This window comes from Mustela putorius, unplaced genomic scaffold (assembly GCF_011764305.1).
Source record: "Mustela putorius furo isolate JIRA1106 unplaced genomic scaffold, ASM1176430v1.1 tig00000174_pilon_pilon_pilon, whole genome shotgun sequence".
NCBI lineage: Eukaryota > Metazoa > Chordata > Mammalia > Carnivora > Mustelidae > Mustela > Mustela putorius.
Window position 1 is genome coordinate 7,232,774 of NW_025421304.1, and position 26,191 is coordinate 7,258,964.

Sequence of the window (26,191 nt, forward strand, 5' to 3'; positions counted from 1 at the left end):
GCTTGTAGGACTCTTCTTTGTGTCTGTGTCAGGGAAGGAGGATCCAAGTCCCTGGTGTCTCTTCTGAGAACAGGAATCCTATTACATCAGGGCTCCACCTTAGGACCTTTTCGAACCTTAATTACCCCCTTATCAGCTCCATCTCCAAAGACAGTCACACTGGGTCTAGGGCCTCAACATGAATTTGGGGACACATAATTTAGTGGATAGCCCTGAATTTGTTTTTTTATTGCTGAAGAAATGCCCAGAGATCTTGTATTGAATGAGCCTGATAAACAGTATTTCAAGAAGGAGTAAATAGTGTTAGTGAAGATGGGATAGAGACCTTGAAACTTGGGGCATACTTCAATTAAGTAATATTGTATTTCAGATGGTAGTCCACGGTGGGGAGAAGAGTAGAGAGGGGGAGGGGGCAGGAGTCCCCATCTTAATTCACTGGTCTCAGACCCCCAGTTGTTGGAAGCCCAGCCTGGATCTGGAAGCACGTTCCTTGACTCCAGCACAATGGTCTTAGCTGCCAGGAACTCACCACCTGCAGGAAGGCTCATGAATCTTGGACATCAAATCTAACTAAAGTTAGGCCCAGGGGACCTCTCCACAATGAAAAGATTTAAGGACCATAAAAATCCCCAAATACCTGGCCACACATTCCCATACTATCAGACCACCTCTGAGACCAGACACCATTTCCACATGTCCCTGGTGAAACACACTCTCTGCTTAGAGTCCAGAACTGTTAGTGGGGGTACAGGTCCTGAGCCCTTGGAAGAGCTGTGGCTCCCCAGTCACAGTCTTTAACTAGACAGAGCTCAAATCTTCTAGGGGATTGGTTCCCGGATGATTTCTTGGGCTCCCCAAGAAATAGAGAGAGGAAAGGACTCTCCATGGTTAGTTACACTGTTAGTAACAGAAGCAGAACAAAACCCCAAATCTCTTGTCTTCTCAACCTCTGTTCCCCCCATAGCACACTCTCTAGTAGGGAGGATGGAGGCCACTGTCTTGGGGGTGCTGGGAGGGACGGAGCAGGGAAGCTGAGGGGGGTAAAACACAGGCACACATCATGAATATGGACACAAGCAGACAGGAGAATGTTCTGGGAATTATCCATCATGAAAACAATCCCATATTTGGAGCTTCTAGAAGAGAGGCACCCTGGAATTCACAGAGCGTTCAGCGGTGTTAGGAGGTACCTGGGGTCTCACCTTCTCTTCCATATCCTTTCCCATCTCACAGCTGGCTGTCCACCCCCAAATTTCAATTGTCTTGGGGGAGCACGTGCTTGATGTCAGGATGGAAATCAGAGGGGACAGGGGTCCTCCAGGCACACAACCCTTTCCTGCCGTGAGAACACAGACTCACCCTAATGCCATGAGTGTTTATCTGCTGGGGTATATGATGCCCCACTCTCCTCAGTGCTCAGGCCCTGATGATGGGGAGTTTGGGGTGAAGGTCTGGGAAGATTAACAACTACCACCTCTGGCAGTTTCTGTGGATCAGGAATTCAGTGATGCGGGGAGGGCATCCAGCACCCCCAGTAGCCATTTCTACCAGGACACCCTCCTCTGACCACAACCAAGGCCCTTACCTGGCCTCAAGCACTCGTTCCCCCTTCCTTGGTTGTAATTCCCACCTCAGGATTTTCTTTTTCAGTTGCCATCAGGCTTTGCTATGGAGTCCACGGTGGGAGCCTGCCCAAGTCAGTGGACAGCGGGGCCCACAGAGTCCCACCCTGGTAATCAGAGGCCCATGCCTTGGTGGCCTTGGTGGTGGCCCTGTCAGAGCCTGGGATGCATGGAGAGTGATCTGAGGAGCCAAGGCATTTCTCTCAGGTGAGCTCCTCAAAGCATCCCTAGGAACCTCAAAGACTACAGCACCCACACAATGGGAGCAAAGCAGCTTCCAATAAGGAAACAGACAATCTGTGGAAGGCACAGGAAGGGACCTCAGCTCCTGAACGACCATGGTCCAGGGCTGGGGGACCCGCATTGCTTCATCCTAACAACAAAGGCCCTGGGCCCATCTGCTCTGGGCCGGGGAGGGAGCTGCACTGGTTCCCACTTCATCAAAGCAAGCAAGACAAGGGTCCAGCTGGGCCAGTGTGCACCTGACAAGCAATGAAGATGCAGTGGAATGTTGTGTGTGGGATTGTAAAGGAATGTAACCTCACTCTCAAGACCCCTCCTTTTCAAATAATTTGCATGTCATTTCACTAAAAATGAATTTTGGATGAATTTTTATTTTATTTTGATGACATACATTCCTTCCCTTTATTATTGAAGGAATTCAGCCCAGAGCAGGATGCACAGTGGGCAAAGGGATGGTCTTCTCCCAGCCAGATCCCAGTTTCGGTTCTCTGAGCCAGACAGCCAACTCCTGCCATCCACCTCGGCTGTGGGAATAAACTAGACCACCAATGCTCTCACTTTGTTCAGCCTACTTTTCTTGCAGGGAAAGCTCCAGAATCTGTGTAGGAGCCTCAGGGGCAGCCATGTCCTGGGAAGGACCTGGAGGCTGAGGAGCTTCTCTGAAGTGTATTTGCAAAGTCAGCACACTGCCAAGGTTTGATGTTACAGCTTTTAAAAAATGTAACATTTTCTAAAGTTCCTTTTCTAAATTATACACCAGACCAAGGAAATGTCAATAGTTGGATCAAGAATCGAAACCAACATCACCTTATCTGTGATTATCGCTGCATGATGGGTTAATGCAAAATTTAGTGGCTTAAGACAACAATAAAGGGCTCATTCATCTCACAGTTTCTATGGCTCAATTATTTGGAAATGCCTTTCCTGGGCTGTTCCAGCTGGCATTCTATCATGAGGCTGCCGTCATTCAAAGTCTCGACTGGGGCTGGAGGATGGGCTTCCCCCATGGCACACTTACATGGCTGTTGGAGGCATCTGCTTCTCCACACATGGGCCATTCCAGAGGGCTGCCTGAGCATCCTCATGACAGAGCAGTGGGCTTCCTCCAGAGCAGATGATCCAATATGCAGAGCAGAAGCCACATCTCTTTATGATCTAGCTTTGAAAGTTTCTTACTGTCACTTCCTCAACATCATGGTCACGCAGGCCAACATTTGTCAATATGGAACCCTGCATTCCCATCACAAAGGTATGAATCCAGTATGTGAGGATCACTGAGAGCTCCCTTGGATGCTGGTATCCACAAGTGATTATCGTTAATATGATTTTGCAGGGTTGTTTGGAGGCTCTGAAAAATAGTACTACATAGCTAAATCCACCATTCTTCATTTTTTTAAAATTAAAATTCAGTTAATTAACATAGTGTGTATTATTAGTTTCAGAGGTAGAGTTCAGTGATTCATCAGTTGTATATAACACCCAGTTCTCCTTACATTACATGCCCTCCTTAATGCCAAGTGCCAAGTTATCCCATACCTTCACACCCTTCACCTCCAGAAGCCCTGTTTGTTTCCTACAATTAAGAGTCTTTTATGATTTGTCTTCCTTTATGATTTCATCTTTTATTTTTCCTTCCCTTCCTCTATGGTCTTCTGATTTGTTTCTTAAGTCTCACATATGGGTGAAATCATATGATAATGGTTTTCCTCTGATCAACTTACGCTGCTTGGCACAATACTCTCTCTCTCTCTTTTTTTAAGGAAGTGTTGGGTTTACTTTTATTTTTTTTAACTTTATTTTATTTTTTCAGTGTTCCAAGATTCATTGTTTATGCATCACACTCAGTGCTCCATGCAATACGTGCCCTCCTTAATACTCACCACCATGCTCACCCAATCCCCCACCACCCTCCACTCCAAAAACCTCAGTTTGTTTCTCAGAGTCCACAGTCTCTCATGGTTCACCTCCCCCTCTGATTTCCCCCAACTCCCTTCTCCTCTCCTTCTCCTGATGTCCTCCATATTATTCCTTATGCTCCACAAGTAAGTGAAACAATATGATAATTGACTCTCTTTGCTTGACTTATTTCACTCAGCATAATCTCCTCCAGTCCCATTCATAATCCATAATACTCTTTTGTTCCACCCAGGTCATTAGAAATGGCAAGATTTCTTTTCTTTTTGATGGCTGAGTAATATTCGATTATATATATCACATCTTCTATATCCATTCATCTGTCAGTGGACATCTGTGCTCTTTTCATAGTTTGGCTATTGTGGACATTGCTGCTATAAACATTGGGGTGAAGTTGTCCCTTCCCATCACTACATTTGTTATCTTTGGGATAAATATTTAGTAGTGCAAGGGCTAGGCTGTAGGGTAGCTCTATTTTTAACTTTTTGAGGAAACTCCATGCTGTTTTCCAGAGCGTCTGTACGTCTGTAGTTAGCCTGCATTCCCATCAATAGTGTAAGAAATTTCCATTTATTTGTGGAGCATAACAAATAGCATGGAGGACATGGGGAGTTAGAGAGGAGAAGGGGGTTGGGGGAAATTGGAAGGGGAGGCGAACCACGAGAGACTATGGACTCTGAAAAACAATCTGAGGTTTTTGAGGGGGCGGGGGGTGGGAGGTTGGGGTACCAGGTGGTGGGTGGGTATTATAGAGGGCACGGATTGCATGGAGCACTGGGTGTGGTGCAAAAAATGAATACTATTATGCTGAAAATAAAAAATAAATGAAAAAAAAAGGAAATTTCCACTTTCTCTGCATTCTCACCAACACTTGTTTCCTTTCTTAATTTTGGCCATTCTAACTGGTGTAAGATGGTATTTCATTGTGGCTTTGAATGGCATTTCCTTGATGGCAAGCGATGTTGAGCATATTTTCATGCATCTTTTGGCCACTTGTATGTCTTGGAGAAGTGTCTGTTCATGTCTTCTGCCCATTTCTTGACTGGATTATTTGTTCATTCCATGCTGAGTTTGATAAGTTCTTTATAGATTTTTGGATACTAGCCCTTTATCTGATATGTCATTTGCAAATATCTTCTCCCGTTCTGTCCCTTGTCTTTTGGTTTTGTTGACTATTTCCTTTGCTGTGCAAATCTTTTTATCCTGATGAAGTCCCAATAGCTCATTTTTGCCTTTGTTTTCCTTGCCTTTAGAGACATGTATAGCAAGAAGTCACCGAGGCCAAGATCAGAGAGGTTGCTGCCTGTGTTCTCCTCTAGGATTTTGATGAATTCCTATCTCACATTTAGCTCTTTCATCCATTTTGAGTTTATCTTTGTGTAGGGTGTAAAAGAATTGTCCAGTTTCACTCTTATACCTGTAGCTGTCCAATTTTCCCACCACCACTTATTGAAGAGATTTTTTTCAATTGGATAATCTTTCCTGCTTTGCCGAGATTGGTTGCCATAGAGTTCAGGGCCCATTTCTGGGCCCTTTATTCTGTTCCTTTGATCTATGTGTTTGTTTTTGTGCCAGTACCATGCTGTCTTGATTATTACAGCTTTGTATCCTTACACCTTTTATAGCCTAAACTCAGGCTTTGTGATTCCCCCAGATTCGGTTTTCTTTTTCAACATTCCTCTGGCTATTCAGGTTCCACACAAATTTTAAGATCAGTTTGTTCCAGCTCTGTGAAAAATGTCGATGGTATTTTGATAGGGATTGCACTGAATATGTAGATTTCTTTGGGTAGCATAGACATTTTGACAATATTTATTCTTCCAATCCATAAGCATCAAATGTTTTTCCATATCTTTGTGTTTTCCTCAATTTCTTTCATAAGTTTTCTCTAGTTTTTACAGTACAGCTCCTTTACCTATTTGGTTGGGTTTACTCCTAGGGATCTTAAGGGCTTTGGTGTTATTGTAAATGGGATCAATTCCTTCATTTCTCTTTCTTCAGTCACATTGTTAGTGTATGGAAATGCAACTGATTTCTGTGCCTTGATTTTGTACCGTGCCACATTGCTGAATTGCTGATGAGTTCTATTTTAGACTGGAGTCTTTGGGTTTTCCTCATAAAGAATCATGACATCTGTGAAGAGTGAGTGTTTTATTTCTTCTCTGCCAATTTGAATGCATTTTATTTCTTCTTGGTGTCTGATTGCTGATGCTAAGACTTCTAGTACCACGTTGAACAGCCGTGGTGACAATGGACATCCCTGTTGAAAAGCTCTCAGTTTTTCCCCATTGAGAATGATATCCACTGTGGGCTTTTCATATATGGCTTTTATATTGAGGTATGTACCCTCTATTCCTACCCAATGGAGAGTTTTCAACAAGAAAGAATGCTGTATTTTTCCAAATGATTTTTCCACATCAATCAAGAGCATCATATGATTATTTGCCTTTCTTTGATTAATGTAGTGCGTCACATTGATTGATTTGCAATTGTTGAACCACCCTTGCAGCCCAGGAATAAATCCCACTTGGTCATGGTGAATAATCTGTTTAATGTACCATTGGATCCTATTAGCTAGTATCTTGATGAGAATTTTTGCATCCATGTTCATCAGGGATATTGTAATGTGTAATTCTCCTTTTTAGTGGGGTCTTTGGTTTTGGTATCAAGGTAATGCTGGCCAAATGAGTTTGGAAATTTTCCTTCCATTTCTATTTTTTGAAACAGCTTCAGAAGAATTGGTATTAATTCTTTAAATATTTCAAAGAATTCCCGTGGAAGCCCATCTGGCCTTGGACTCTTATTTTTGGAAGATTTTTAATTACTCCTTCAATTTTCTATTTCTTCCTGTTTCAGTTTTGAATGTTTATAAGTTTCTAGGAATGCATCTATTTCTTCCAGATTGACCAATTTGTTGGCATATAGTGGTTCATAGTATGTTCTAATAATTCTTTGTATTTCCTTGGTGTTGGTTGTGATCTCTCCTTCTTCACTCATGATTTTATTAATTTGAATCCTTTCTCTTTTCCTTTTGCTATGTATGGTTAGGGGTTTATCGATCTTATTAATTCTTTCAAAGAACCACCTTCTAATTTTGTTGATCTGTTCTACTCTTCTCTTGGTTTCTATTTCATTGATTTATGCTCTAATTTTTACTAATTCTCTTCTCCTGCTGGATTTAGGCTTTACTTCTTTCTCCATCTCCTTTAGATGTAAGGTTATGCTGTGTATTTTAGACTTTTATTGTTTCTTGAGAAAGGCTTGTATTGCTATGTACTTTTCTCTTAGGACCACCTTTGTTCATCCCAAAGATGTTGAATAGTTGTGTTTTCATGTTTATTAGTTTCCATGGCTTTTTAAATACTTCTTTAATTTCCTGGTTGAACCTTTGAGTCTTTAGTAGGATGTTCTTTAACCTCCATGTATTTTCGTTCTTTCCAACTTTTCTCTTTTGATTGAGTTCCAGTTTCAAAGCCTTGTGGTCTGGAAATACACAGGATTAATCCCAAATTTTTGGTATCAGTTGAGACCTGATTTGTGACCCAGATCTAATTTGGAGAATATTCCGTTTGCACTGGAGAAGAAGGTGTATTCTTTTGCTTTAGAATGAAATGCTTGAATGCATCTGTGACATCTGTCTTGTTCAGTGTGTCATCCCAAGCCCTTGTTTCCTTGTTAATTTTCTGCTTAGATGATCTGTCCATTGATGTGAGTGGACTGGTAAAGTCATTTACTGTTATTGTATTATTATCAATGTGCTTCTTTATTTTGTTTATTAATTCATTTTTATATTTATAATTGTTAGATCTTCTTGTTGGTTAGATCCTTTGCCTTTCATCTCTTATTGTTGTCTCTGCTTTTAAATCTAATTTGTCTGATATAAGTATTGATACTCCAGCTTTCTTTTGATGTCCATTAGCATTATAAATGGTTTCCACCCCCTCATTTTCATTCAAGAAGGGTCTTTGGGTCTAAAATGAGTCTTTAGTAGACAGCATATCAATAACCCTTGTTTTTTTAATCCAATCTGACACCCTGTGTCTTTTGATTGGATCATTTACCTCATTTACATTCAGAGCAATTATTGAAAGATAATTGCCATTGTATTACATGTAAAATAACTGATTCTGTATATTGTCTCTGTTCCTTTCTGGTTTGTTACTTCTATGCTTTTTCTTCATTTATAGGATCCCCTTTAATATTTCCCGTGGAGCTGGTTTAGTGATCACAAATTCTTTTAGTTTCTGTTTGTCTTGGAAGCTCTTTCCATTCTATTCTGAATAACAGCCTTGCTGGATGAAGTGTTCTTGGCTCCCTATTTTTCCCATTTTTCACCCTGAATATATCATGCCAATCCTTCCTGGCCTGCCAGGTCACTGTGGATAGGTCTGCTGCCAGCCTTATGTTTCTATCCTTATAGGTTAAAAACCCCTTGTTCTGAGCTTCTCCCAGGATTTTTGTCTCTGAAATTTTCAAGTTTCACTCTTACATATTGAGTTACATGCACTCTTACATGTTGAGCTGTTGACCTATTCTTATTGATTTTGTGGGTGTTCTCTGTGCCTCCTGGACTGGAATGCCTAAATCCTTACCAAGACCAAGGAATTTCTTACTTATAATTTACTCAAATAAATCTTCTGCTGCTCCTTCCTCTGGGACCCCAAGTAATCTAATACTTTTTTGTTTTACGGTATCACTTACTTCTCAAATTCTTCCCTCATGATCCAGTACATGTTTATCTCTCCTTTTCCCAGTTTATTCTCCATCATTTTGTCTTCTATATCACTCACTCTCTTCTGCCTCATTTATCCTAACTGTTAGAACCTCCATTTTTTAAAAAGATTTTTACTTATTTATTTGACAGAGATCACAAGTAGGCAGAGAGGCAGGCAGAGAGAGGGAAGGAAGGAGGCTCCCTGCTGAGCAGAGAGCCCAATGCGGGGCTCAAACCCAGGACCCTGGGATCATGACCTAAGCCGAAGGCAGAGGCTTTAACCCACTGAGCCACCCAGGCGTCCCTAGAACCTCTATTTTTGATTGCACCTCAGTAGTAGACTTTTTTTATTTTGACCTTATTAGATTTTAATTCTTTTACTTCTCCAGAAAGGAATACTCTAGTGTCTTCTACTTTTGTTTCAAGTCAAGTCAAGCTAGCATCTTTATAATCATTGTTTTGAATTCTAGTTCTGACATCTTACTTATGACCATATTGATTAAATCTCTGGAAGTCATTATTGACTCTTGTTCTTTTTATTGGGGGGGGGGTGAGTTCTCCCATCTTGTCTTTATGTCCAGAGGAGAATAGATGAGAGAACAAAATACAAAAATAGCAACAATGACTCCAGAAATATATATCCTGAACAAGAGACCAGAAAACAAAAACAAAAACAAAACAAAACAAAACACAAAAAACAAAAAAAAGAAAAAATAAAAAAAAGGAGGAGAATAAAATCAAACAGAAGGTGTTCAGAACAGAACAGTAAACTAGATCCTTGGTGTATTTTAGTCTGTTTGTTAGAACATAGATCACAAAATTGTAAGGAAAGAAAAACATATATATACAAAAATAAAATTGAATATTAAAGAAGCCTAAATAAAAAGAGTTTATATGATAAGAACTTAGTTAAAAAGAAAAAAAAATAAAACTGAAAGAAAAAAGCATCATGAAAGAAAAACAGGAATGCTATATACTATTTTCCTCTAGTGTTGGAGTTTTGACTTCTGTGTCATTGGTAAACTTGGTCTTAGCTGGATTTTCCTGCTGGTCTTCTGGGCAAGGGAACTGTTCATCCATTCTCAGTTGTCTTTGCTGAGTTGCCCCACCCATGTCAGGGGGCTGGGCTCAGTGTAAATGGCTCTGGATTCCTCTATGTAGCTTCTGCTTCCTAAAGGATGTCAGTATGAATTTGGAGGATGAAAATGGCAGCACCCTGCTCTCCAGACCCGGAGCTGAACATTCCTGCCCTCCACTCTTCAGTGAGCCCCCACAGAAAAGCTATCAATCACTCTTTTCTCCCTGGATTCCTTCCACACTCTTCACCCAGCCTGTGACTGGGCGTTATTATGTCAGGAATGCCACCCCGTCTTGAGTCTCCAAATTTTACAGACTCCTGAGTCGTGGACTCCTACCATTCTTCCCAGGTGAAGGTGGGAGGGCTCTCACTGGGGTTCTGCCACTTGGTAGGCTCCTACTTGGAGAGCAGTTGCCCAGCCATGCAGCTAATCATGGTTTATGGTAACAACAGCAGAAAGCTCACACCTGGGGCCTCTGTGTGCATCCAGCATCCCTGATCTAATGCTTGGGCACACTGCTGCACTCAGGCACCCATGTTCTTTTTGTGACCTGGGGGATCCTGAGACCACACTGTCTCACCTGGGATTCCACCCATCTTCGCCACCTGAGTGCGAAGGGACACATTTCAGGCAGGGACATTCCCTACTGGAACAGAATTCTAGAAGTTCCAATTCTGCTTTCTGCTGTTGATATCACTTTCTGGTATGAGGGTTACAGAAGCTCCCTCTCCCTGTGGGTTATCTTCCAATATATAGCCTTAAATTCACTTCTCCACACTTCCTCTTTGCAAAAAGTAGTCACTTCTCTATTTATAGAATTGCAGCAATTCTTTTCTTAGATATCTGGTTGAGTTCACAGGTGTAAAAATCATTTAGAATGATTCGATAGCTATATAGCTCAGTTCCAGGGACCGGGAGAAATTAGGGTCCTTTACTCCTCTGCCATCTTAGCTCTCTCAAGGAAGTAGCTATTTAAAGCAAATAAACAATAAGGCATTGCAGAATTCTCCAGTTGGTAGTTTGTTATTTCTTACCTAGAACATCCCCTTTAAATCCTCAGCAGAACAGGGCAGGACCCTGGGAGTCTTGTCAATTCTCCGACTTTACGAGAGAATCTAACCATCCCAGGCCTGAAAGCAGCTCCTGCTCAGGCCCTGGGAGGAACAGGGACCAAGACACGTCTTCTTTTCCATTACTGGTCATTGTAGCCCGTCTGGTGTTTGGATGCACACCTTTACAGAACAGAACCTGCTGAAAGCTTTAAAGCCCAGCACACTGAGGGCCCTCACAGCCTGGACAGGAAGCCAGTTGCTCTGTGGCCTAAGCAGTCATCAGGCACAGGACTCCAAGTATCCAGTACATTTGTCAGCAATGGCTGTGGAAAGGTAGAAGCAGCACAGGGAGACACAGCAGCAGGTCACCAAGACTTGTCCTGGGCCAAATGGAAGCAGAATGGAGGCTGGCCCCACCAGTAATGGCTAGGGTCCTAGGGCTAAGCCTGGGCTTGCTCTGCAGGTGGTTCTATGTGGCTCTCAGCATGTCCCTTTTTGCACATTTGTGTCACAGTGATGCCCCCCCCCCCGCCTGCCTCACTGACTCTGCCTGCCACTCAACTTTCAACAAAACATTGGAAAAACCTACTGTGCACCCAGCTTCAGAGTCCCAGGAGAAGAGTTTGGATGAAGGTTTCAAAGAAGTGCTCTGGCTTTGCCAGCACTTGACAGCAGCTGACTTGTGTCATGGATAGTCCCATCTTGTCGCCATCAGTCTGTTCATCTACCCCAGACACGGAGCCCGCTTAGGGGGCAGGGACTGAGCACGATTTGATCAACGTGTGTCAGTGCAAAGCCAGCACAGGCTTACAGAGATCTTTCTCTTGTACAGGATGGTCAGTGTCACCAGATACAAAGGTGTTTGAGGATCAGGTCTGCTTTTTTTTTTTTTTTTTTTTTGCCCAGTGTCTGGTGAAGTGCTGCATTCCTAGGGCAGACCTGGGAGTTTGGGGAGAGAATGGAGGCTTTGATATGCCTCCTGGTTCTGCATGACCAGATGGTCTGAATCAGTGTGTGGGCCCAGCGAATGGCTCACCTCTGATCACCAGCCTCAGGGCCTCTGCTGGCAGCACTTAGGACCTCAGATTCTTTTCAGATTCCAATGATTCTCTGAGACTCACTCCCCTTCCCTGTCCAGAGAGACTCATTCCTGACGATGTAGCCTTGTCTGCTCCCTCCCAGGCAAGCTCTAGATCACGGTCACTCATGCAGTTCTCAGGCCCGTCCCCCTGAACGAGGCTCCCAGTTCCAGAAGGTCACTGTTCCCAGCCTCCAGTCTAGGCTCACCAGAAATTATTAATTTTAATCTCATGATTTTAAAGATATCAAAAACCTATTTTTTAAAAAGTACTTTTATGAGTCTCCTTGAAGATGTAACACATTTAGCAAGAGAATAAGAACAATATCTATAAACATAGAAAGACTCAAAAATGGATATGGTTAAAGATGTGGTGAAAGGTTGTAATAAAGCTGGCAAGGAAATTCAGTTATTTTTGTGGCACACAACACTTCAATAATCACCACATCAAGTGAGGACTTTACATCAGGAGATGTTAAAACTTTAGGAATTGTATATAATCTCTAGCTTACAGCATTTACCCCAAAATAATCTATAGTTTATTATTTGACAGTGTTCTCCAAGTAATTTAACATACCAAATAAATAAGCCCAGCTGGTCAAAAAGACTTTATTTACAATTTAAATCTGAGAAGTGCATTTAAAAAATCCTTAGAAAGTTTTTAAAGCACAAACCTAAATAGGATTACAGATCATTATAAAACTTAAAACTTATTTAACTAAGGTGACAATAAGAGAGTCCAAAGGTAAATAGGTAAGGTTCTATAGTTGTTAGCAAAGCTTAGCTCCCTTAATATGGAGAAGTTTTAACTAAGTAATCAAAACCTGATAAAGATAAAACAAATCTGGTTTTCCTGAGAAGATGGAGAAAAAAAAAAAAAGCTTTTTTGCATTTTATCAAGAGCAGACCGATAATCCATGAAGCTTGACTTCTGAACAGAGAGAAAAGCAGAATTTTGATCTTATACCAATGTACTTTTAAAATCCATTAATTTCAACTTTAGTTCATCATAATGGCATATGAATTTCCTTTCTAAATATTTCCCTTCACAAACCCTTCTTCCACTTTCCTTGCATTCAGATTTTATCCCAAGCCATTTCTCTCTAAACAACCAGTCTCATTTTACAACAAAATTACTTTATTTTTTCCTTTAATAAAAATATATTTCCATTCCTTACATCTTTCTTACACACACAGAGTTGCTTCCCTTATTACATTTAGCAGAATCTTAACTCTTAGAAACCTTTGTCTCCCGGGTAAACTAAGTAGGAACCAATTGTGAACAGTTACACCAGAATCTTTAGATGGCAAACTTATGAATCAGTTAAGCACAAATCATGCTTTCCAACAGACTTAAATATCCTTAGTTTCTCTATAATAATCAGCCAAAAATACAAACCTACTTTCAGTAATCAGTGCTGTAGCACTCCAGTCCATTTGGAAAAGACCTAGATGTCCAAGAATTCAATCCCATTTATCATCCAATCAAAAATTTAAGTTTCAGGTTACCAAAGACATTGAAAGCTAGCCTAACAATTATCCCTGAAAACTTTCAGACAAAATTAACCATCATTGTAAGTCATCTTTCTTATTAACAAATTGCAACAGAGATAACACAAGCTTATTTGACCTTCAGCAAACCTAGGTAGAATGTTTCATATTTAATGCTGAAAATATATCTAACTTAATAAAACAAAACAAAACAAAAAACCTTAAATTAGTTTAAATGCTGCATATTTCACCTAGGTCCACTTAAAAGATAAACAATGAATCTTGGAACACTACACCAAAAACTAATGACATACTACACGGTGACTAACATGATAAAAAATAATTTAAAAAAGGATAATCAATTTGCTCCCCATTGTCAGTTTTTACCTGGGATGTGTCGGAAATTGGAAGTGAGTGGTGTGAAGTCCAGGAGGTGGTCCGTGCTCCTAGACAGCAAGGAGAGGAGGAGGAGCCAATGGTGCCAGAGACACTGAGGATGGTACAGCAGCCAGGTAGGCAGGCCACGGGGATGGTGGGGCAGAATCAGGAGGTGGGGGAGGGGAAGGCAGAAGAGGTGAGGTGGCCCATGGAAGGCTGGAGGCAGATAAAAATCTGGACATCAGAGAAAAAGGTCTTCTAGTTCTAAAGTATATCAGCTCTGGCAGAGGAGCAGATGCCGGTTTGGGGTTTTTATTTTTATTTTTTTTTGTTGGGGAGGGGTATTTTTCCCCCAATGAGTGGAATTAGGACATCCATGTCAGTCCAGAGAAGACAAGGAATTTTCCTGAAACAAAGGGAGTTTCGGCAGCTGCTTGAGAATATTCTTTAATAGTCCTAAGGTGAACTAAGCACAGTTATTCCCATTAACCGGGGAAGTGAGGGAGAAGCCTCCACATGTACTAGGAGGAGCAGTGAGAGAGACAGCCACTCTGACAGGGAGGCCAGAGTTTCCATCTGCAACCTGGGGTTATTCCGAGCAGGCCTGTTTACATAAATACCATCCAGTATGTCAGAGCGAAGTTTGCTGCTCTGATTACTAACCAAGCATATTCTGCAAAAGGCCCTTAGGTCCAAGTCCTGATTTAGAACCCTGAAGGCTTAGATGGACCTAGGGTAACTCCATCCATTTGCCCTGAAGCCTTATGCCCAGGAGACCTCAGAATTGACTGGGTGTGGACACAGGGCCTTTAATAAAGAGATGATTAAGTTAAACTGAAGCCATTGGGGGTCCTAATTCCTTATGACATTAGGTCACAGAGTTAGAGAGACACCAGGGATGTGTGTGCACTGAGGAGTGACCATGTGCCTGATCTCAGTTCCAGCCTTGAGACCTTCAGGGACATCAAGGTCTGGTGTTTAAGCCACTCATTCTGTGCACAGTGACCTGGTGGCCTGAGGTAATACAGTGACCACGTGTACACACACAAAGCCCCAACAACGACCCGCTTACACACACACATTAGACCCCAAACTCCCACTGGCCCTTCCACGCATACACATGCACACACGCACACTCACCCTACACACATTCGGGCCCCTCTCCACTTTAACTGGACTCTGGGATTAGGCCAGTTTCAGGACATCTCTTGATTCTTATTCATGGTTGGATCAGTGAACTCATCACCATGTAATCGGTGTGTCTTCATTTGTCCAATGGGTACCTGAGGTCCCTTCAGGGAAGCAGTCACAATTCAGTCTTGGAGTGTCGGGAGGACAAGAGCACACGTCCCCCTGAAGGAGCGGCTCTGGGCACCGACGGCTGCTGCGTTAGCACAAATCTAGGGGGTCTGGATTGTGTGACCAGTTTCAAAAACCAACTGACCAGGGATATAAGCAATAGCTTAAAATGTTCTGTTGGTAATTCAGCAGAAGCTCCACAGGCCTGCAGATCCCTGGGTCACAAGGCCATTCGCAGCAGCATGGACACTGAGAAGTGCTGGATAACTGGGAGTTCTGCTTACGGGCCTGTCAGATGCACTCCTTTCCCAGTGTTTCACGCAACCAGATTAAACTAGGTATTAGCCAGAGGGAATCCAAAGATGAGGCGTTCTTGATTCATACATCCACACCCATCTTTTTTCCAGTAGCTGGGAAGTTAAAGTGTCGAAGTCATCAAAAGTTGTGTTGACATGTCTGATCGTCTCCAGATATTCCTTCAGGATCAGGCAGGGCACTTCCTCACAGAAGCCACCCCAAGCAGGCCAGGTCCCACCCAGGTTGGTCATCCCACTCTCTGTAGATGACAAAATGTTCTGGAGCAGTGGCCTATATGGCTATGGACTGTGGGAGCTCAGAAACCAGGAGGGGTAGACCTCCTTTCCCAAACCAAGCTTAGGTCTTGACCTTTCTGCCCCTCAGAGTGGTGTGTGTTTGTGTTTGTGTGTGTGTGTGTGTGCGCGCGCGCTCTATTCAGGAGCTGGAACCTGATCCACTTGAGACAAATGGGTCCCAACCTCCAGGCCAGATCTGTGGCTATGCCATGTCTGGCTGGGCCCTCTTACCAACCCTTCACAACCAAACCCTTCCTCTATCCATCTGGGGCCCAAGACTCCACGGTGGGGTGACCTGAACCTCAGGGCTATTTCTTGACTCCCAGGATATCGGGGATAAAAGGAAGCGGCCCCAACTGGAAGTCATCTGTGACTAGTGGATCAAATTATTTGTAAAGACATTCTCCAGGCAAAACAGAAATGTCATAGCCACGGAGAGTTCTCCCTACCCATTATCCTGATGCTGGCATCTTTGGGGACGTATGTGCCCACCTACATATGAGCCTGTGGAACAGGCTCACATGAACACTGCACCTTGTCCCCTGCTTTCAGACCAGGAGGAGTGTCCCTGCTCCTTCCTACCCTGCAGGCAGGGGCCTGGAGTGTGTTTAGCTGGTTTTTCACTGCTCATGGGGGTGAGCCTGCTACAGTGTCCATCCTTGGCACCTCATCGTACATGGGAGACAGTTCTTCCACACAAGCACCAAGAGGTGGTGAGGCCCTGGGCAAATGAGCACTGAGGCGGAGTCCCTTATAGCAAACCAGCCCAGTGGCTAAGCCAGTTGCCCTGTCCCAAGCAGGGGTGGGACCTGAGACCTGCAGCACAGGTAGTGATGGCAGCAGTGAGAGAGCATCCAAGTCGACCCTGGACCATCCTGACGAGCCAGGGACCCCACACAGATGGATACAGGTGCACTGAGTGAGGGCTTCCTGCTCTCCCATTGGAGTCGGAGTTTACAGTCCCCTCCCATGGCCTTTCTCCTCCAGTGCAGGGACCCAGCGGGACATATGGACAAAGCCAAGTGTCCAGCACCACTGCTTCACGTGCAGTGAATGAAAAAGCTCATGGCTTTGCTGCTGGTTTGTTCCCAGCAACGTTTCTGCCCTCTCCTCGTTGGTCGGCAAACACTGACTTCTCAAAGGAATGGCCTGTCTGTCCTTCTGAGCCACGTGGCTTCCTGACAGCCACACAGTGGAAGCCGGCCGATGCCCTGTCCCCACTCAAGCCTGCCTACGAGCGCCTCACCTAGTGACTGGTAGGCACACGGCACACAGGCTGAGTCAGACTGAAAAGCCAAGGCTTCCGGCGGCAGCGCACAGCGAAGACCCTGTTGTGGACTCTCCCAGGACATGAGAGCTTGGGAAGAACTGCGGTCTTGATCCCCTTCGGTGGACTCTGGAGCCTAAGAGCCACGGCGATGAGAAGGCACTGCAGGTCGGAGCTCCCTGTACTGAACGACCACTGCAAGCACCGGCTTACCTGGCATCCTGCAACCTGGCCCCGGTCCTGTACTGCTTCCCAGAGCCAGTGAGCCCAAAAGCCCTCTGCGACTTTACCGCTCACTCTCCAGCTTTCCAGAAACAGCAGTTAGGTTCAAGAGTGCCACAGGGGACGTGACTTAAGCTAACATGTCAGATGCTCCAAGCCCCTGGCCTCAGGAAGCAGGCACCTGAGGGAAGAACTGGAGCTGCCTACCAGGGACAGCCTCCAGCCCACCTCCCTTCCAGCCAGGCTGGGCCACAGGGCTCGGTCTTTCACAGGATCCTCTTACTGTTGACACGTGTATTTTATTATTACACAAACAATGGATTCATCACAGAACACTCAGGAACAAAGAAAAGGATAAAAGAGAAATAAAAACCTAATAATGCCACCAGTCAGGTCAACCTGTGCCGATCCTGCCAGGATTTTCTCTCACGGGAGCAATGCACACCCGTCATCATCTAGAAACAGACACCCCTCCATTCCCTGACTTTGTTCAGTAAGGCACATTTCTTCCCGGATGATGAACTGTTCTTAACTCCAGTGTTAACGGGCTGGGGTGATCTAGAAGCAGAACCAGCCCAGCCATGTCTCTGCTGAAAGGTGGGCATGCAGGTGTCCCCGGTCCTTGGGGTCCCAAACAGCCGTCTCTGCAGCAGAGAGATCACGGGTCAGCTTCGCTTTGAATTTCTTGGCAGATCGTTCACTTGACCGAAGCTGGAATTTGCTTCCATAAATGTAGAAAATGAAGCCATCGATTTGCACTGCAAACACACAGTTTAGCTTGGGGATAACTGGGGAAAAAAAAAAAAAAGAAGAAGAAGAAGAAGAAAAAGAACAAGGCAAAAAAAAATTCTGACAGTTAAACTCACGCGGAAGCACAAGACCTTCCTTAAATGTCTGTATTAGAACATAAGCTAGTACGAAATGCAGAGTCCACAAAGCTCAGAAGCATCAGGATGACAGGGTGTTTTTCTGCCCTAAGACCGATGTATTCAGATTTTAAATATAACTCAACACTAACTTTTACTGTCAAAGGCTCTAAGCCAAACTCCCAGAAAAAGTGTGAGAAACGAGTCTCCCCGCATAGTTTTCAGACTGACTCACGGCTTTATGCTGTGAAGGCACCCAGACACCACTTTCTGAGGTCTAAAATGAGACAAGAACATACAAGAAAACAGAAGGAAGCAGCAAGAAAAAACAAACTCCAAAATGAAGGAACAAAAACCTCCCGCTGTGGTTTTGCAATCTCAGATCTGCTTGTAAGGGCTGTGGAAATGTCGACAGTCCAGATGCTTAGGCTCATCTGCCAGAACAAGGAGCTCTGGCACACCCAGCAGGGGAGGCTGCACCTGCTTTCCTGGAACCCAAAGGGTTACCGGAAAGGGCCAGATCCTGAAACCCCAGCGACAAGCACTAACCTAGCTCCCCTCAGGGTCTGCTTAGCTCCATTCTTTGGAGGATGGGGCAGAGGAGGGTCTCAGTCATGGAAACGGATGCCTGTATCTGGAAGCACAGCCCAGCAGCCCTCTCTCCAGTCCCATCTGGCTGCAGCTGCTGGCTGGGCTCCAGATGCCCTGGGGAGAGCCATGAGGGCAGGCAGGGGTGCTCTCGGCAGGTGGCAGGTGGAGGTGCACTGTCAGCAGAGATCTGCAATCTTTGCTGACCTGAGAGGGCAAATGGACCCACTGAAGCCACGAGGAAAGGGCTGATGAAGCCAGGGAGGCAACAGGACACAGACCCTGAGACAGTTCCGTACCTTTCAGGCGGGTCTTCTTTGGGAGGATTTTGAAAACGTGCTTTGTTTCCTGTAGGAGGATTCCTGTAACACCCACATAGGACGGGCATTTGGACTTTGTGACTGCAAAGGAAAAGCGCATTCAAGGCCTCAGCCTCGGGGGTGCTGGGCAGCCACAACCAGCTAGGTGGGGGCGGTGGGGAGTCGGGGGCTCCTCAGCTGGACAGAGACCAAGCTGGATGAGAGTCCAGGGTCCCTGTCCCTTGACTATGGCTCTGTAGACTCTCAGCTGTTCTGACAAGATGTCCTTTGGAGGGTCTGCAACCACATGGGTCTTGGGAAGGACTCTGGAGCCAACAGGTCACATGTGTGTCCAGCACCACCAAGATCCACAGGTCGCTGGGATGGGCCCAAGTCTCAGCGATGGGATCTGAAGGAACAGCAGTGCATCACATCCTTCCCACGACCCACCAAACTCTGGCCAGAATGGGATCTTGCTACAGGCGGTGAAGCAGTGACTGAGGCGAACTGCCACCACAGGCAGCTGGCCCCTTGGCTCTCCTGACCCATGTCCCATGAAGCCTGCAGACAAGTCACCAAGCATCTGCCACGTACCTGGCACCGTCTGAGGTCAGTGCGGAGCATGACAGTGAACAAGACTGTTCTCGGTTCTGCTCTCAAGGAGCTGATGTTCTAATGGTAGGAGGGAATGTGTGCCACATCAGAAGACTGCATTTTCTGATTGTGGTAACTGTTACGAAGAAATACATAAGGTCACAGGGAGAAGGTTCACTGTTAGTGATGGCAGGCCCTTGGGGGAAGTGACATATGAGTAGGGACCTGAATACTGAGAAGCAGTCAGTCTGTGACACACAGAACTCTGGGCAGAGGGAAGGAACAACAGCAAAGGCTCAAGGTGGGGCCAAGCCTAGTGTGTGAGAAGAAGAAAGCAGGCCGATATGGTTAGACCTGGTGCTCGAAAGAACCAGAGGGAGCCAGAGGGGCCTTTTAGACTTCAGTAAGGAAGCAGAAGACAAACATGGCCTGAGTTTTGGCCTTAAACCTACCCTCGGGCTGCCTGATTGGGGAGAAGCAGTGTGCCAGCAGGGGGAGGGCTAGGCAGCTTCTACCAGAATCCACGGGCGATGGCGGTGGCTTGGATTCAGGAGCTAGGACGTGCAGATGGAATGTGCTAATGGATCGGGGAAGAAGAAAGGTGTTACCGCCCAGGTTTTGGCTGGACAACCAGGGTAAACACTGGTACCGTGATCGGAGCTGGGAACACCAGGGCAGGGGCTGATGTGAGGAGGCCGGAGTTGTTCTGGGTATGGACAGGTCGTGATGCCTGCTGGACAGGGGCCAGCTGTGTGCAGGGCGGCTGGATGAATGACGATGCTCAGGAGAAGGTCTGCCCTGGACATGACACTGGGAGCTGGGAGTCCATAGCTGAGAATGAAAACTGTGGGGAAATGGATGAAAGAGATTCTCCACTCAGGGCTGGGGACATGTGCAGCAGCTGCTGTGCCTCCTGGGAGGGTAGCAGAGGTCCCTGTGTGGAAAGGCACACATAAAGATCATTTAGAATGTATCCAAAAAGTGGCCAGAACTGGCTCAGGTAGCTAGTCTCTCCCACCCTCAACGCTGGTGATCTGGAAACGTCCACATGACAAGAGTGTGTCTAGCCCTGTGGCACAGAGCCACGCTACCACTGAGTGATGCTGTGGGTGTTTGAGGGACCGTGGGCTCATAGGCAAGGTACCTGAAACAAGAGCCCCGTGAAGATCTGCCTTCAACAGCGTGGCCTGAATCATGTGCAGCTGCCTAGAAGGTAAGCAGAAGGCCTGTGTTCACCATGAGCGAGAGTTCTGAAGGGGCACACAGGTCTATGAACTTCTGCAGCCAGGTGGCTCCGAAGGCTGCATTCACAGTCATCGTAAGCCTTGGGTTCTGCCCCAAAGGGCAGGTCTGCAGGCATGCAACTCACGTGTCTGGCTTGAGACCACCACACAGGTCCCGGATATACTGCTTCCAGAGTTCATGCAGAGGGAGAAAAAGACTGTATCTATGGCAAAGGTAGAAAGAAGTAAAGAATTAGGTAACCTGAGCTTGGGATTGTGACATCAACAGGGCATATAAAACAGCCTAAGGCCAAGGACCCCAAGCTCGGTCATGGGAAACTGGGTACAGATCCTACCTCCATAGCAGATAATCTGACTGACTGACATCTGCGTCCCCCTCCTGAACCTGTTTCCGCTGCTAGAACCCTCCTGGTTCTCCGCCATCCTTCCTGCTGGCTACATGTAGCCTAGATGGCCAGCACTCCAGCAGACCCCTCACACCACAAGGCACCCTGCACAGATGGGAGCAGCCGGGTGCTCCCAGGGCAGCACTGCCCCAGTCTCTCCCACACCAGCCCGGGGAGCAGGATGTGCTCATCTGGACGGCTTTTCATGAACTAAACTTAAGTCTTGATTCACCATTGTTCCCTGAGATCTTCTGCTACAGGAGCCAACCCTGAGGGGAACAGACAGGAGCTGCAGGCTGCCATACACGTCCCCACATAAGGGACCAGGTGTGTCTGGAAGGTGAGTGAGCAAGTGGTGGGACGCAGGGGATGGACTAGGTGAGAGGATCTCAGAGGCTTTCCTCTGGGGTCATTATTACGGGTCCTGGTGCCTCATGGGGAACCTATGACAGCAAACTGTTGGTCAGGCAAGGAGAACCTCAGGCTCAAACTCGAAGTGGGTTCTACCTGTGTAGATACCAGCGAGGGAAACCTGGGCAGGCAGTGGCCCCTTCCTCCACCTGCAGCGCAGCTCTCTTTGCAAACGGGGTCCCAGACACAGTGACTGACCGTGCCTGTGGGAGGCTATTTGGCTGCAGCTCTTGGAGCGAGATCTACAAACCGGCCGATGACGAGCATGTGCAGAAGCGTGACCAAGGAGGGATGCAGTGTCAGCTGGAGGGAAGAGCACGTCCTCCCAGAGTGATGCGTCCTTTTCAGAAACTCTGAAACATGCAGGCAGCATGTTCTTTGGCAATAAACCCAGGGGATGATTCTGTCTAGTGCTAGTAAAAGCAGTAAAGAGTATATACTAAGATCCATCAGTTCCCCTCTCTCTGGGAAAGCCGAAAGACAAACAGCCTGTTGCCATGGGTAACAGACTCACTTCCGGTGGGGGCTCATTAGTTAAGGCTAGGACAGGAGCCAGACAGTCAAAGAGCAAGAGCCTGGCTGTGCCTTGCTGTGAAAGCCAAGTGCAAATCCAGCCTGAGTTGGTAAAGGGAGGCTGCCCCCTTGTGGCGGCAGTGGGAGAAGCGCCCTTAGCTTCAGGGGAACTGGGTCTCCCAAAACCACACCCACTCCAGGAGGAGGAAGCTGCCTTTGGGAGAAAGGCAGGAAATCCCTGGCATACCTCTGCTGCATTGGCAAAGAGGTGCAGCTCCCTCCTCTGCCTGGCAGAGAGGCCCTTGGATTTCTTTCTCTTCTCCTTGCGCTTCCGGCGAGTGGCGTACTCCAGGACCACAGCCTTGCGTTGCAGCTGGTCCTCCGGGCTTGCTGGCTCATGTGTGGCGTGTTGTGCTTCAGGAAGGCCCTCACGAAGGTCTCGGCCTGCTGGGCTCCCGGAAGCCGCATGGGGACAGGGCAGCAGAGCGCCCACTGTTCTGGTGGGGGCAGCCGCAGACCCCAGGCCCTCCTAGACACTGCAGGTGAGGTGCCTTCCCTGACCCACCTGCCTCCCGACTGAGCCCCACACAGCCTCTCATCTGCTGAAGGTGAGCTCCCCGCAGCTGTCCAGATGTGAAAGTCACCCTCAAATACCAATTCAGACGCTGCACAAAACAGCCACGTCAAAATTCAACTTCCTACTATACATCTCTGAGATTATTCTGAACGGATTAAAAAAAAAATCCCCAAGACTCTTTATATTAGGAAGAAAAGACTTCTCTGATCCTTGGCAGGGCGGAAAGCTCGAGAAATGTATGCCAATGATATTTATTCAGTCATGACCAGAAGGCAAGCTATGGCGTTGAAGTAATTATCCTAACACTTGGGAAAACAGTACCACCTGGTGCCCCAGGGTGGGCCACGCCTTGGCGGGGGCAGGAATCTGACAGGGTGCCCATGTGGCAATCCCCTTTACTTTGGTTTGACCCCGTGGATGTGTCATGGCTACTCACTAGGTCTGTTCCCACAGCACTTAGGGGAAGGAAGTAGCAGTGATTCTCAGCCTCCTGGGCTCACTCTCTCCCAAGAGCACAACAGCACTTGACCGTGACTCAGCACAGACTCCTAGGACATGTGGGCAAAAAAACTGCCTTGATTGTGTGTAATTCTTGAGAACTCCAAACATCACTGCCTCTATGTGGGGAGTTCCACTGGTCTACTCCTCATTCAGCTGCCCGCATCCTAGGTCGGCCACAGCCTAGGCAGCACTGCCTATGCAGGTCCTGCCTCTTGGCTGGGGATTTCCTGACCCCCTGCTGCACTAAGCAGGCTGTAAACCCTGGGAAGCTAATGTGTCAATAATTACACTCTTCCTTATGGAGAAGCAGGCGGTGAAGGGATGATGTGATACACTGGACCTTCAAGGCAGCTCAAGTCAGGAGGGCAGTCAGCTTCGACTTTGCACCTTAGATACTAACTAAAGATTCATTATCGTCAGTATTATTACTGTGACAGGACAATTACTTACTTTTTTAAAATACCTAAGTGGCCTTCTTCATGAAGAAACCTAATAAAAGTATATCAGTCTTTCAAAATCTTGATTAGGAGTCCCCAGTGGAGCTTCTGCCAAACTGACAAAGCATGTTGGCAGCATCCAGATGTAACAGAAATTCCACTTAGGAAATGTGATCACCTGCCCTCTTCAAGAGCAAAGGGGGCACAGTGACAAAGCCAAATGACAGTGCTCACCAGGGCAGGTTTCAGGTGGGCATAGCCAGTGTCCCCTACACAGTGGGAGAGGACACACCTTCAAGAGATCCCAGTTAACCAAAGAAGGTAGAAAGAGGCCAGCATCTGGAAACAGGCTATCAGAACAGCAGATCTCAATGGAGCCCAACACATCTACTGGACGGATGAGGAGTAAGACATGGGAAGGACATCTAAAGCAGTGCTGGGGATCGAGCCATCTTTGTCATCACCTCTGCTGCTCCCAGACTTCCTGCCATGTACTGTACCTGAACGTCAAGCTCTTTGGCCTCTTTCTGAGAAAAGGCTTGGTAGATCACACCTGGGGAATTCAAACAAACAAGAAATGGCCAATACAGGTTGGGCATGACTATAGGACTCACGACTTTTCTAACTATGAAACTATGGTTATTTAGAGATAGGAGAAGACAGGGATGCTACAGAGAGCACAGACTTCTAAGCTTTCTTGGATGCCTCTTATTCTACCCTCTGGCCACCCATCTTAAGGAGTTCCAAGAGTGTGCTTTCAAACAGTGCTTCTTGGGATGCCTGGTTGGGATGCCTCTTGATTTTGACTCAGGTCATAATCTCAGGGTCCTGGGATTGAGCTCTGTGTCTGGTTCTGCATTCTAGGCGAGTCTGCTTGAGAATCTCTCTCTCCTTCTTCCCCACCCCTCTAAGAGCTCTCTGTGTCAATTAAATAAAGAAATCCTTAGAAAGAAATAAAAATAAATCAATGCTTCTCATATAAATTAATGTAGGAAACTAGGTTCTTATTAAAATGTAGACACCTAGGCCCCACACTCAGGTCTGGCATTTTTTCTTTTTTAAGATTTTTAAAAAAGATTTATTCATTTGAAAGAGAGATAAGAGAAAGGTACACAAGCAGGGTCAGATAGAGAAGGAGAAGCAGACCCCCCACGGAGTAGGACTTCTGAGAAGGAGACTCCCCACTGAGCAGGGCATATGATGCAGGGCTCCATCCCAGTAACCTATGACCATGACCTAAGCTGACGGTGGAGAGTTAACCCACTGAGCTACCCAGGTTCCCCCAGACCCTGCATCTCTAACAAGTTTCAGATGCTCCTGCAGGTCAGCAGGCCACAAGAGGAGTCCACTGGCTTAATCTGCCGCAGGTAAGGGGCTTGAACAGTCGCTCTGTTCTGAATAACTCATATAAACATTGTATCACAGAGCTTCCCAGGACACAGATGGCTGCAAATATTACATTTTGACTGTTAGATGTTAAAAAAAAAAAAAGGACTTTTCACATTTCAGTATCTATGAAATGGGAGTGTCCATACAATAGATGGTGTCCTACACTGATAAAACACAGTAGGTCTTTCTTCAAACTCAAAATATATATAGATCAATGTGCTTTCGACCTCTAAAAACTCCACACGCCTGTTTCTTACTTCATGTGTGTGAAGAAGAAAAACATGGTTCTGGGGATACAGTATGGGTGTAAATGTAGTAAGTATAAGACAAAGGCCTGGTTTAAGGGTCAAAGGACTAGAAAATTTGGTTCACATGGCACTCTGTAAATTCCATCCCAGCTCCCTTGTGCTTCCTTGAGTACATCTGAACAAGCAAACCAAAGTGTTTATATTATATAATATACAAAGTATATTATATTACATACATATCATATTATTATATTATATACAGAGTCTGGTTCTCCTTCAAATGCTAGAGTGGCATTAAAATCAGTTTCTAAAGAGCAACCCCAGGAATGACTTTGCTTCACCTTTCATGGGTGCTTCGATTAGACTTGGAAGTCTCTTCTGGAACAATCCACATCTAACAGTTACTGAGCACTCATTACTTGCCATGCACTTGGTTAAAAGCTACACATTTTATCTCATTATATTTTCTGAACAATCTTTTAAAGTAGACATTATTCCTATAAGGCACATGAGAAAACTGAAGCTCAGATTTGCTGATACCCATAACTTTATTACAGAGAGAGGAAGTGGCAGAGGTGGAAATGAACATACTGGTCCAAAGACGGATTTTAACGGTGTCTACACTGCCCTGCTTATAACTGCCCTGGGCGCTTGCTCCCTCCCTAGACATAACTCTTCTCCGATCAACTCCCAAAGTCCGGGGAGGAATACCATTCCTCCGCAGGCTCCCAGCGCTTTCCACCAGACTAGGGTCCTTCACAGAACAGCTGCCAGGGCAGGAACCACCATCAGCATCTCACAGAAGGGGAAACCAGGTCGTAGAGAGGATCGGGGCCTTTACCACCGTCAGCAGGTGGCAGGCAGCGGCCAAGTCGGCCCAAGGCCCTCGGCCCTTCTTTAGCACACTGAGCGGGCCCCAGGGGACCTGCCGCCAGCTCTGACATCAATCTTCAGCGCAGAGACTGCGCCAGGCCAACGGGGACTCCGGGCCTCGGTTTCCCTTATGCAAGGCGGGACAATTCCCCTAGCAGTTTCAGTCGGTCTCCGCTGCGAACCGGTCCACCTACCAGCACCAAGTTCCCGACCCTTTACATCCCACCCCTCCCCGGCTCACATCCTCTTCACATTACTCTTCACGTTACTCTTCATCCTCGGGCCGCTTCCGGTGCGTTCCGATGACGTTTCC

The 26,191-nt window shown here is 46.0% G+C and overlaps 1 long non-coding RNA gene across 1 annotated transcript; it reads right to left on the reverse strand.

Annotated features, from left to right (window-relative positions):
- Positions 1-17,236: 17,236 nt before the first annotated feature.
- Positions 17,237-24,193, reverse strand: LOC123390964. The gene is made up of 3 exons (XR_006605570.1): positions 20,669-24,193; positions 20,444-20,505; positions 17,237-18,807 (listed from the first exon to the last, which is right to left on the reverse strand). It is a non-coding gene; the product is annotated as an uncharacterized LOC123390964 (long non-coding RNA).
- Positions 24,194-26,191: the final 1,998 nt, after the last annotated feature.